This window comes from Lepeophtheirus salmonis, chromosome 13, assembly GCF_016086655.4.
Source record: "Lepeophtheirus salmonis chromosome 13, UVic_Lsal_1.4, whole genome shotgun sequence".
In the NCBI taxonomy this organism is placed as follows: domain Eukaryota; kingdom Metazoa; phylum Arthropoda; class Copepoda; order Siphonostomatoida; family Caligidae; genus Lepeophtheirus; species Lepeophtheirus salmonis.
This window is the reverse complement of record NC_052143.2, coordinates 24,479,063-24,493,040: the sequence shown is the minus strand read 5'-3', so window position 1 is coordinate 24,493,040 and position 13,978 is coordinate 24,479,063. Positions and strand designations below refer to the sequence as shown.

The window sequence follows — 13,978 nt, the reverse complement described above, 5'->3', positions numbered from 1 at the left end:
AAATAGCGCAAATACAAATTTTAGACGATACAGAATTAGAGATAAGAAAAACACATTCTTGATTGATATATGTATATGACGCCTCTTTCTATTCTAGTTTCTTTAGTTTTATCTAAACTTAGAATGAATTGCATAACAGCTACCAATAAAATGTTGTACCTTTTTTCTTTTTGAAAGAAAGGTTGAGAGATACAATGAAAATTCTTAAGTGAATGACCTTGGGATACACTAACATGCTAAATTCATTTGTTCAATCATTATACCCGTAACATCAATGATTCCGTTGAATTATGCTGAAGGGATAATTAATTAAATACTCTATAACCGATTCATCAAAATTTCCATGAATCTACCAAAGGAATTCTACGATAAATTAAGTTCCTATGTCACAAAAAGGACATTGTAACTTCATTTAAAGTACCTCAGAGTATACAAAAGATTCTTTTCAGGCGATTTACTCGTAATTCGGAAAGAAATCAGGGGGTTGTTGTTTCGTTTGAAATGAAAAACGGAGTTTAATTAACAAATAAAAGCCGGATTGTAAATTTGAATAAACAGAAAAATGTTACCGGGTCCAAGTCTACCATATCCATATGTCACGAAACTTTGTATGCTGAGAGTTAAAAAGTGACAACCGTGATGATTTGCAGATATATGTATGTACGAGTATGTATACAAATTAATACGAGAAATTATTTTAGAGAATTAATTAATGATGGTTAATTGATATGTATTAAGGAGGGAGTAGGACATAAGATATAATACTCTCAAGAAAGAATGGAATCATTCAAGCGTTATGAAAGAAACCGCAATTAATTTCTAGAGTTTTCTTTGTTTTCGTTGATATTTCGATATGACGGAAAATATCAAGTCAATATCACAACATTGAATGAGGCAATTGTTTCCTTATATACATAATGAATATAATACTGTTAATAGAGGAAATATCATTATTTTTTCTTCTTTTTCCTCCTCTTCAAAATAGTCAATTAAGGCCCATGTTTATTTACTCACATATGAATTTTATCTTGATATTTTTAATTTTAATTAAAAAATACCTTTTTTATTTACAGAAAAATACAATAATGAACGTATTTATAGTGATAAGGATTTCTTTTTATTTTGCTATAAAAAAAACTCTTCTCTGTGCTTCTTTAATGAATGTAACAAATAATTATTCTAATAATGTTTTTGATTACAAATCGTTGTTACTCTTTTTTACTCCAAATAAGACTCAACGAAATGCTTGTTATTTTATGAGTAAACAGTGTGTTAAGAGTCCAGACTTGGGTTTGAGACTTGCGGCTCTACTTTATCTCACAATCAAAGGATCACAACTTTACTAATTGGACTCGATAGCTAAGGCTGGCGACTAGGCTTGGAATCGAATGCTAGTTTATACTGAACTCAAAAAAAACCTTAAATGTACGAGCCCCAAATTATAGTGATGGACTTAGAGTGAGCTCAAAAGAAATCTGAGGACTCGATCTTGTCTCCATAAAAATATTCATATTTAAGACTTGACTTGAAGTTGCAGTGTGATGAATTTTCCAATCTCTGGTTAGCACATTTTTATTTTTTATTTTACGTAAGTATTAATTATTTGCTGTAAATATACGTATTAATAGAGTATCTTGAATATAATGGCATTTGCGTATTTACGAAAGCATTGAGTGTATATATCCAGCTTGTATATACAAATAACTCCGTGTCTGTTTGAGCAGAACCATTAGTGGTGGGAACCTTGTACCTAATTTCTTAGGGGAGAGTTATGAATATCTTTGGAAATTCTTCTAATATGCTATAATAACCCCCATCCCTAAGGTTGTGCAGGTGAACTACTGAGCCTGAGTCAAATTAATTTTCTTCCTCGCCGCTTCCCTTAGCATTTAGAAACCCTCCCAATATCACAAAATACACCCCAGACCTCAGGTTGTACAGTTGAAGTAATGGGCCTCAGGGTCGTTTAAACTGCAACGCCACCCCATTTCAAAGAGCCCAGAACCCCTTCGAATATGCTAGAATGTACACCTCCCCACGGGTTGTGCACCTAAACTGCTGGGCCCAAGGCAAGTTAAATTTATCTGTCGCCCCTTCTCTGAGCACCAAGGAACCCTCTCAATATCCCAAAATATACCCCGTCCCTCAGGTTGTACAGTTGAAGTAGCGGGCTTCAAGGTAGTTTAAACTGCACCTTCACTCTATGTCTAAGCACCAAGAACCCCTTTCTATATGTTATAATACACCCCGCCGTCGTGTTGTGCAAAAAAACTGTTGAGCCTGAGTTAATTTAAATTTATCCAGCGACGCTTGCCTGAGCATCAATAACCTCTCCTAATATCCAAAAAACATCCTGGCCCTCAGATTATACAAGAAAAGTGCTGGACCGAAAATATGTTTAAATTTTACCTCCGTCGTGTTTCTAAGCAACAAAAACCCCTTCAAATATGCTAGAATACACCTCATCCCACGGGTTGTGGGTTGCTGGTCCCTGAGGCAGGTTAAATTATTTCACCGCCGCTTCCCTGAGCATCAAATAACCCCTTTAATATGCAAGATACACCTTCTCAGACGATGACGAAGTGCTAAAAATACTAAGGACCCAAAAAAAGTCACCAGAACCGTATACGAGCCATAAGAACCTACTTGAAAAATTTCAGCAAAATCCATCCATTGATTGAAGGTCATAAACAGGCACACACATATACAGACATTTACATTTAAAAAATAGATTTCAACTATAAATTTAAATGGATTCTCTTGGGTATGGGCCGATTGGTATTAGAATAGAATAGGGTGCCCAACCAGTGATGCAACTTTAAAAAAAAAAAACATGTCGCTAGACAGTCTCATGATAATCAGGTGCAATTCGTCTTATAATTTCAACCCCAACCCACAAATTTAATATTTATACTCATTAAGTCCATCGACATATTTCCCAATAGGGACTCAAAGAGTCAAACAATTAACTCCTATAAATATAATCAGTACCATATTTATATAAGATGGAAAATAGGTATGAGGAACGGACAAGATTTACACCAAATTCAAAAAATGTTCCCTATTTTTTTAAGTAATTTTTTTCAAACATTACATTTATCAACCTTTCCATCAAAAAGTTAAAGATTAGGGGGGAACCCCCTCGAAATAAACTCTTTCCAATGGTTTGACTATTCTTCATTTAACATTACAAATGTCAATAAACTTGACACGATATTATTCCAGTTCAATAAATCAACAATCCTAACTATAATAAGATACAAGAGTAGATAAATCAACAGCTAGAAAAAATACATAGGACTTATTAATGTTGTGGGAATTGGGAGCTGTGAGCTATTACATACGCATAATATACATACTATGAATAGTTGAGCTTTTGAAAGGGAAAAATAAATGAGTGGAGCTAAGTAGAAATAAAATGGATTTTATATTTTGAGTAGATATAAATAGATAAAAACATTCGAAATTGAGTGTAGATATCTAAATAAATTCTTACTCAATTAATGAGCTTAAAAGTAAATATTTCTTTCATATTTACAACATACAGTCAAACCTAGTTCTTTGGTCACCTGTTTAAAGTATTTCACTTCCCAAAGCGGCCATATCTTTTTTTTGACAAGCTTAGTATATGTAAGGTCAAGTAGATACAAGATTGATGCATCAACTAATCATATCGTCATTATTTCATTAGAAGATAGTAGTATAGCTTTGAACCGTAGAAGATCTTTAACAGAAGTAAATGGAATGAATTTAACGTACTTTAATTATCCAATTTAGGACAATAGTTCGTTTGAAGGTGTTTCTTCTTGGTTGTGATTTCCATTCAAGTGTATTCCTTTTTATTTATTATTTGTTTCGCTCGTGTTGCTGATAGTGCATAATTACATAGATATTGATAGGTTTTTGTGTGTGTTGAAGGTGGCACAAGGCCACTTCAATAAAATAATAATTAATTCCAATTCACTAATTTACTGAGCTGTAAAATAGACCTGTTCCTACTTTCAAAGGAAATAAAGCTCCTTTAAAAAGGTTTTTTACCAGCATAAAATATAAAATTGAGAATAAAGATTATAAACCATTTTTCAAGATATAGAGATTTTCATTTAATATTTATATGATAGTTTCCATTATTATTTTTATAAGTGCTATACGTAAATATATATTTCTAATTACTTTATTCAAAGATTAATAGTATAATAGTAAATGCATTCAATCTATGAAAGTAGTCGAACAAGAACAATAATAATAATATTAGATTCATAATTAACAAACTTGAAATTCAAGCGAAAAGAAAATATTTAAAAGTTTTTTGTTTTGTCAAAAATAAAAAAAAGTTTTCTGATTTCTTGAGCCTTTCTCTCTTTCTTTTTCTCTCGCAGCCTCTTTTATTCATTCTTTCTAATCCAAAGGCTCATATACACATACATAGATATATTTTTTAGTCAAAAGAAAATGGCACATCTTGAAAGATGAAAATTAAACGTTTACTACAACTGAGGTTTTGTTTTTGTCTTTTTTGAGTACTACATGGGATTCATTTACATAAATTGATTTTTATTAGGTTATTTAGTTATAGAATATGAGAGAAGTAGTAGACATATATTTGGAGAAAGAGAGAGGCACAAAGCGGGAAAAGAAAGTTTGGGAGAGAATTGAAAGACAATTTTTGAATGACTTTTAACATATATAATGTACGTACATACAAACATATATGGGGTCTCTATCATTTTAGTTGGATTTTGTTCCCTTCCTTTTATGCTATGTTATATATTTTGAGATTATTAAGAATCCACAGTAATACCTCTGTGGACTGTGAGTGTCTTGAACATATAGATTTTTTATTGTTTTGCATTTTGAATAATCTTGGGACAAGACAAGTTGTACTTTTGACACTTCTCCTTAGTAGCCCAGGAATGCATTTTCAATTGAGGCCAAATTATATAATGGTAAAGTCATAGTCAGCAACCTTAAAATTTCATTATCTTAATATTAAGCATAGTCCAAAAAAATTGGGCCAACGCCTGCCCTATATCCGCTCATTTTATATCTTTCTTATCAATAAAAACCTTTCAAAGAAAGGTCACAATAAAAGAAAGGGAAAAATGTCATCAAGGAACTGTATTTTGTAAAAAGAAAAAGCAATATTTGGGTCCTGGTGGTGAAATTATTTTTTTTAAGGACAAACTTCGAAATTGATTTCAAAAAGCCCTTAGTATAAGTTGAGTGATTATGAGTAAGTAGGTCATTCGCTATTCTAAAAACGTCAATCCCTCTTATACATATAAATAGGAAATTGTTTTTTATGACTTGATCAGTGAGTGTGTTTCTAACTCTGTGTCTTGGAGATGCACCAAGATGTTTTTGCTATTTGATAGGGGGAAAAATGTATTTCCTGGTTAGTCTTTAGAAATCCTATCTGTACAAATTTATATAAAAATGTGTGTTAAACGCTGGACAGGGCAACTGAAAAGTGGTGGACTACCAGTGAGCGTAAACACCCTGTATAAGATGATGTCAAAGATAATAATGAATCTTCAAAATAGGAATTAATAAAACTATGAAATAAAATGAAGGTCTTGGAGCGACTACAGCCTGACACAAAATTATTGTTACTACATAAAGCTGTAAAACACGAAAATGACACTTAAAACTTTCTACCTAAAATTTTTGGACCTTTAAAGCCTTTTTTTTAATTCACTTTTTAGGGTATTACTACGATTCAGTGTCATATTTCGACATGAAAGAACTAGATAGTTGAAAATCAAAGTAAGTAACACATTGATACTAACATTTTAGCATTTGAAAAATTATGTATTACTTTATCTTGATAAAAATGTTTAAAACCACTAAACAATCGAGTAAAATGAAGGACCTAACTTAGAAGCTAATATCTTTTTATTTTTGCTTTTTAAGTAATTTATAACGTAGCTGAAAATAGATTAAACCTAATAATTCAATTTTTTCAAAAAATCAATATAAAAAAGGTCAATTTTGATTCATGTTTGGCCAATTTGTTTTTTAATATTGATTAAGAAATTTATGTTAATAATTTAGATTAGAATAATTAATAATTTAGAAATAAGGGGATTAAAACAAGTTTATGGATGCTTCATATTCAAAATAATTTATTAATTGATAGTTTTAAACCGATAAACGATTCAATTTTTTCCCCCAGAATATTATTGCAATCTATATTTACACAATCTAACCATCTAATTATATTTTAAATTCTTAATAAATATGAAAAACTAAATCGATCAAATGTCAATCAAAAACGACATTTTTATGCAATTTTTTTTAAAATTGATATACGGTAAGTTACGCATCGTCGGACACATCGAAGAAATGTTTATGTTTATATATTTTATATAGACATAGTGCGTTATATTTGAAAAAAAATTTAAAATAAAGAAATAGATAAATATGTTAGTAAGAAGTTTTATATAAGAATATTTTTATTAAAAGATTGAATAAAGAGGTTTTTAAAGATTTAAAAACACTATCAAAAAATGCCCAAAATTAATAAATTCGGACAAGTTTCAAATAAAAAAGAATTAATTTTGGACGTTATTCGAATCATGTTTCTTAATTTCAGACACCGTGAAATAGCAAACATATAGGAGATAAATATACATAGGAGTGCAAATGTTGTTTGAATATTTATCTCTTGGGTGGATAAAATTCGAAATACAACGTATTTACTCTTGTACGCAGGGGAGTCCTTGATTATTTTGCAATCCTTGAGATGAAGGATCCCATATTATTTTATGAGAACGAATAGAGGGAAGAACAAACACACGGTACATAAATTAGAAGAAGAAATTAGAAAAAGAAGAATCATCATTCCTCCTTTTGTCGTATTAATAGTTAATATAATTTATAAAAGATCATGTCTGTGTTTCCAACTCCGTCTCGGGAAAGAATATAGTGGACCCAGTTCTGCAATATGATGGCATTTATTCCATGGATACATCAAATATCCGATTCACTGCTAAATATATAATTGGATTCTAACTCTAGCCAAGTATCTATAGAGTTTTTTGGAGTCCGAGTCGCTTCACTTCAACTCAAAGAAACTCGGGAAGTAATCAACTTTGCAAAAGTGTGCAACTATTACCGTGTCTTGTTTGATCCTATCGTCAACTCCAGAAAGTTATATCCTCATTTCCAATCCGATCCTATATTTCATTTAGACTCTTTAACGTTGAAAAGTATATTAATTATTATCCTGCTAATAAGTTGGATCAATTATGAAGAGGAATTGTCTTTAACTCTAAATCCTTCTTTTACTTCAACAATCAAGAGTTATCATTTATATTCTGATAGATGATGTTAATGTAATAGCCTTTTAGATTCTTTGGTTTCATTTATCAATATTAATTATTAATTACATCAACAATATCTGCTAAGACATTTTTCATTACCGTTCTAAAAAATCCAAGTTATCCTCTTTGTTGAGAAAGGATCCAGTCACTAACTTGGAAGATTCATGTTCGATTTATTGATAAGCAAGGAAGTCATTGGATATATATATTTTATTTTTTTTTGAAAAAAATTATTTGCACCTCGATAACTCCTATGTATTTATGAATACAAAACGGCGCTGAGCTCTTACATGATTAAGGAACTAATGAATTACAATTTGCCACTTCGTTATTGCTAAATTCAGTTTCTCATTGATTCATGATTTTTTCATATTGTCTAATTTATTGTTAATTAAGCAATTACTTAATATTATAATATACAATTCATAAAGAAATTAATTTGAGTTCTTAATTGATTAATTAGTTCAAATATATCGCCTTGATTGGGTAATAAGCTTTTGAGCTTGAAAGTTTCAATTGTCATATTCATATTATACGGTTTAAGTAACAATAATAAATATGGGTTTCAGCCTAAGGGTCAAAATACTGTTGAATAGTGTAATTCACTGGAATCAATGTTACAAATATTTTTCAGATTAACAAATTATAGGTATATCTTATTTTTTTTAAATTTAAGTTTGCCTGAATTTATCTAATGCTTATATCTCTAGATAGGCTCACACTTTAGAAATAAATATCATGCACCTTTCAAATATTATTATATTTTTATAATATTGCATCATTACTAACATTTTTCTTCTCGAAACTTCGACTCTGAAAAGGAAAAGTTTGACACAAACAAATGGTGGCCTTTTATTATTTTGGCATAGGAAAAGTATTATTGGGCAAACGAACATGTAGTTATACTCTATTCAATTTATAATACATTGAGACGACTGTTTCACATGTGAAAGAGTTAGCTGACGAAAACTGTGTAAGGGAGAATACATTATATGTTTGCGTTTCTAAAATGTGACGCCAATCAATATGGGAACTTACCATAGTGTATTGTCATTTGATGACATGATCAAAAAAAAGAAACTCAATTTTGGTGCACATATATTTTTTTTTCTCATTAGTAGCTACATATTTCTTTCCTACCCCAAATATCTACTGCACTTACATACTTATTATTAAATTTATTTATCAATTGTGTTCATTATTTTTTATGGGAGAGACAAATACGTATTACAAAATAACGCTCAATTTATTTTAAATTCTGTTAATTAAAACCCTGGGGCAAAAAAAAAACAAACAATTTATTAGATTAATGGATCTATTTACACTAAATATATTTTATATTGTCTCGGACTTTTAAACAAATGATAGTTTGTTAAAATTATATAACGAAATTATATTTATAGAGGAAGGATTATAAATGGTGAGGTGTAATTGTAAGGATTTTGACGAGTCTCAAAAACTCGAACATATCCAACTAGAACACTCATAAAAATCCTTGGTTAGACTCAGTATCTAACCCATTGTATAAAGGGGTGCAAAGTAGCTTATAGGGTAGTGGCGTGTATAGATTATCAACAAGTACCGGTTTTGATATTAATTTTTTTAAACAAATTAAATATTCTTTATCAAAAATCCAAAAAATTATAACAATCCCTTATGTAATTATTTTTTCTCTTTAATTAAGTATGGATGCAGAAGGTAAAAATGTTTTCCAAGCCCTCTACGTTTGGGAAATAATTAATGGGCAGTGATTGGAGTGAATTTAAACATTGTTGTCTGGGTAATTTTTATTTGGGGTCGCTCTAAGGAGAACGCAACACATCAAGTTTGACAGGGTTTGATTGTGTTACCATAAAAAAGCACATTGATATCTTTTTTCCCAGCAAAAAGTTATCTGAAAATGATCTCATTTCTCTTGATAACTGATTTATAATGAATATAAGTAAACTAAAGGTCGAATTGTTGAAAATTTTCTTACAAAGTGCTCAGTTTCAGTTCGGCAATCTAATAAAAGATTTAAAATATAAGGTGATTTCTTTAAGCTATTTAATTTTCATAAAAACTCAGGGTCGCAGGTTCCAATATTTTCAATAATAAGAAACATGAACCTTCTTAAAAAGCATTGTTTATATATTTTTATACAGGTATGTCCATCTAAGGCGATACAAATGAAGCTATGTTAAATTTTAATGCACTTTGTCTGAAAAATATCTATAAAGGGTGAAATCCATTTTTATGTCAAGGTTAGCTAAAATATCCAATATAACAGACCTGAGCTGCTACTTTTAGGTAAATTTGAATCTAAAGGCATACTCTTCAAACACCCAAAGAAAACATTATCAAAGATCGATAAATCGGAGCTTTACAGGTCCTTTTTAGCTTTTTATTGCAAGTTTAGTAGAAACTTAGATTTTCAAGCTTTCTTTTAAAATCAATATCCTCAGATCCTGCCTCGGAGTCATTTGATACACATTAAACCCAAAATCTTATTTGATGAGATAGTTCATGATGAACCGTTCAAATCAAACTGCATGACCAAGCTACTAATAGTAGCATTTGTTTGATGAATACAAGAAAAGAAATTAGACGATTTTTTTTACGAATAACAAACAAAGGACACTTTTATATTCATTGTGTTTTGCTCTACAATTTCTATTTGAGAAATATTTCAATTACTCTACTTTACGATCTGATATTTAAGATTAATCGTTATTATGAAAATATTTAACTAAATAAAAATTTAGCTATGGTAATTGGTACTCCATCATTCAATAAGAGGTGATTCTTTAAGTGCGACGAATAAAAAAGCTTCAGAAATAACAACAAGAGAAAAAATTCAATCTCCACTGAAACTCAAATCCATTGTTGAATCTTATTAATTTTTGTCTTTTCATTATGTTGTGAATTAATTGATTTCAAGAGGGACCCTTGGAACTCGAGTTGGACTTGAGTCCATATTTTGAAGACTTGCAACTTGACTTGATCTCACAATCAAAGACTCGAGACTTGACTTGTACTCGATAGCTTAGACTAGCAACTTGAAAGCTAGTTTATACTAAAATTCATGAAAAACTTTAACTCTTTGGACCCTATATTATAATTAAGGACTTGGACTAACATTATCAGGATTTTTTCCCTACTTCCGTTGAATACTATTCGACTTTCGACAAGGACTCAAGGAGTGTCTACTTCAATAACATTAGTTATCAAGTATCCTAAATTATTTAGATTCATAATATTTATATACTACTGTATCTTCCAGGATCCTATGATTTTAACATATAATAATTGTATATATCCTGTAATACTAGAAGAAAATATCTAATTTAATACGCATTTACCCTCTCTTCAAGTATTATGAGATACTAATATTCTTATTTTATCTCTGATAAATATTGTGATAATAACAGAATTCCCGTAAATCAAAGTGTTTTGGGTCAAAAATATGAAACTATTCCACTTGAATATACAAAAATTATAATGTAAAGTTGTTAGTTTTTCAAAGCATACTATTTGGGTATTTATGTAGAGTCATTATCTACCTCTAAAATATAATTTTAGATTTCCAAGTTCAATTCATCAATAATTATTGTCTTCCATTGGTTGTTTATAAATTTGTAAATTGATAGTTGAATATAGAAAGTTGTAACTTTTGATGAATTGCTTTTTAACATAAATACTAGGATACAAATCATGTATGACTCTCACCTAATGGCAAAATTGGAGGTTCAGAAAATGATTTTTTCCCCTCTACATATCTTATAAATGAATAGTGGATATTTAGTCTAGTTTAATGTTTTACTTTTTGAAATACAAATTTACTGACTTATCTCATCCAGACCCTTAATGAAACTTGTATCATGTAATTGCAGTATATATTAGTTGAAAAGGAGCATCGCATTGCTAAAGGACTATGAATATTAGAAACAAATGGTCTCATTACTCAGAATAAGAAAGTTATCAGTCTTATAGATTAAAATGTACTTTTACTTTAAATAAGACAAAATTTCTTATTATTCACTACTATACTCCTTATTTAATTGATTGAGCTGTTTACTTGAAAACCAATAATTCTTTTATTATTATCAATGAGGTAAAATAGTATTTCGGCTCTATTTTAACAGTAAATAGTGGTAACATTTGGTTTCAATTTACAAAATTAATGTAAGAAAATTATAGGATAGTTAGTTCAAATTTTCACGACTTTATATTTAAAGAACTTAATTGATCTATACTAAAATACACAATGAAATTATCTATTTACATCTTAATATACCTAATATATTAACATTAAAACAAAATTATTCAAAAATTTAACAATAGACAATAATCAATACTTGGCTTATTAACAACTATAATTAATTATAAAGCATTTATATAAACATATACTTTTATAATGGGTTCTTATCCATGGTCAATTATCGTGAATACAAGTAGTAGATAACAAAAACCTTCATAGAAGAATAATCTTATAATTCCTTATATAGATTATGACTTGTAATTTGTAAATATATATTTCTTGCACGATTTTTATAATGTTTTTTATTCAAATTATACAATATCCAAACAAAATTATCTTCTTAATTAAATATATATTGTTCTAATTACGTCAATCACTTGAGGAGCATTACTTTTTTTATTTTTCGGGACTTAAACAAATCATTTTCTGGAAATTCTCGATCCAGATCAAAAGTTATAGGTAAATCCGTACCTTAAAAAAGAAAACAAGTGGATTAAAATATTAAAAAATTAAACAACGGAAAATTGTGAGTTATACTTTCTAATAAATTGCTCAAAGATGATGAGGAAATATCTTGTACCAAATTTTTTGTTGGTGAGGATAAAATTGACTATTATTGCTTGAATTGATGGATGGTGAAGAAGAAGAAGTAGATGGAAATACAAAATCATTATCTTGAGAAGAAGGAATATTAACTAATTCTGTGTGGATTAATATCGATTCGTTTTTTATAGACTTTAAGAAACGCTTTTTTTTATCACGATAAACCAAAGGAACGATTTTCCCTTCTTTCTTCTGCTAATTTATTTTTCAGCATTATATATCCTTCAAGAATAGATAATGGCAAATCAGAGTACGGAATTTGAGGTTTTAATACATTTTTAGAAATAGCTTTTATACTATCAGACCATTTTTTGACATGTACAACTCCAGGAAAAAAGATTTGAAAGTAAATGTGTGATAATTTTTTGTTCCTTTTAAAGGGTGAAAATAATAGTCTAAAAATGTCTCTCAATTATACTACTGAATTACTGGGCATCCGCTCTTCTTGGAATATATCACACTTAGTTTAGTTGATGTATTTTCGACTATTTCCACTAAATCTTCAACACAATCAATTATTTACTGATCATAGTATGATTTTGAAATGACACCGAAGCTGCGGTCTGGAGAAAAAATTAAAAGATTTTCAGCAAGAAAGTGATTAGAAATCTCCTAAATGTGTATACCGCAAAAGCCCTTAAAATATGATTTTTATTCTGGCCTCTGTAAAGGAAAATAAAATGTGGAAAGCGGAAAAACGTAACATCCTATTAAAACATTCTTACCCATAAATATCCAAGACGCAGAATTGGACTTATACTCTAATTACCCCAGCAATTTATCATTGTCCTAAGTACTGCTCTTGATAAAACCAACCTTGACCCCAGTTTTGTGCGACACCCACTATGAGAAATGTGGTTCTACATACATAGAAAATTGTGATTTCGAAAGTTCAGACCCCATGATGTATGAGTATCAACGAATATTATAATTTATACAATAAAATAAAAAGTATAATAACAACATTTGGCATCTAAAAGGATCTTTAAATTAATAAATAGACTATTCACATAAATGAGTCGAATGATACTGTAGAGAAATTTATACATATGCACATATAATATATACTTCATAGATAGAAAGCTCCGTTGTCGTCGTTTTTCACAGATAAGTGAATAATTTAAAAAAAAAAAAATAGCTACTAGCTTTTTCCGAGATTGTTATTACTATAATTATTTTTAGTTTACAAGAAAATATTAACAGAAAAAATAAGAAGACCCATAAATTAAAAGAAGGAATTGATAAGAGGGAAAACTTATTCACAGGAATGAGTTCCGTCTTTCCTTTTCTCTTTCTTAAAAAATAGTGCCCAAATAAGAAATAAAATGAAGCAAAGAACGAAAATATTCCCCTCATCATTAGAAATATATATAAGATGTATGTATTTGAACATTACATATATATATATATATACTTATAATTTAATGCTTTAATGAGGAAAATCCTTTGGAGAAGGAAGGGAAAGACATATTTAAGTGTCCTCATTAAATAAGTACATAATTTCAAAGTTAAGAAAATTTCTACAGCAGTACCAATGTAGAATCTATAAATATGCTTATTTATTTGGTTGTCCATTCCTCCATCATTTATGACGTGATACATAACCCTATAATATAATGTTTAATGAATCATAGACATTTTGTCTGACTCCTGATCATGTAGCTAAACTCATATGTTCTAAAGTGAAATGTGCAATCTACAATTTAGATAAAGGGTGCCGATTTTCAATCTTTAAAAAAAGGTAGCCTTCTTTCATGAGGAGTTTCGTGACATTTATTCCAAAAAGTCTTAAATTTAAAGGACTCCTTGA

General features: G+C 29.4%; 1 protein-coding gene and 1 long non-coding RNA gene across 2 annotated transcripts in view; one reads left to right on the top strand and one right to left on the bottom strand.

Annotated features, from left to right (window-relative positions):
- Nucleotides 1-13,978, top strand: part of LOC121128016 (glutamate-gated chloride channel) — an 80,579-nt gene that overhangs the window by 16,285 nt on the left and 50,316 nt on the right. The window lies entirely within an intron of this gene.
- On the bottom strand, nt 11,514-13,526 carry LOC121128017 (uncharacterized). The gene is made up of 2 exons (XR_005868002.2): nt 12,103-13,526; nt 11,514-12,036 (listed from the first exon to the last, which is right to left on the bottom strand). It is a non-coding gene; the product is annotated as an uncharacterized lncRNA (long non-coding RNA).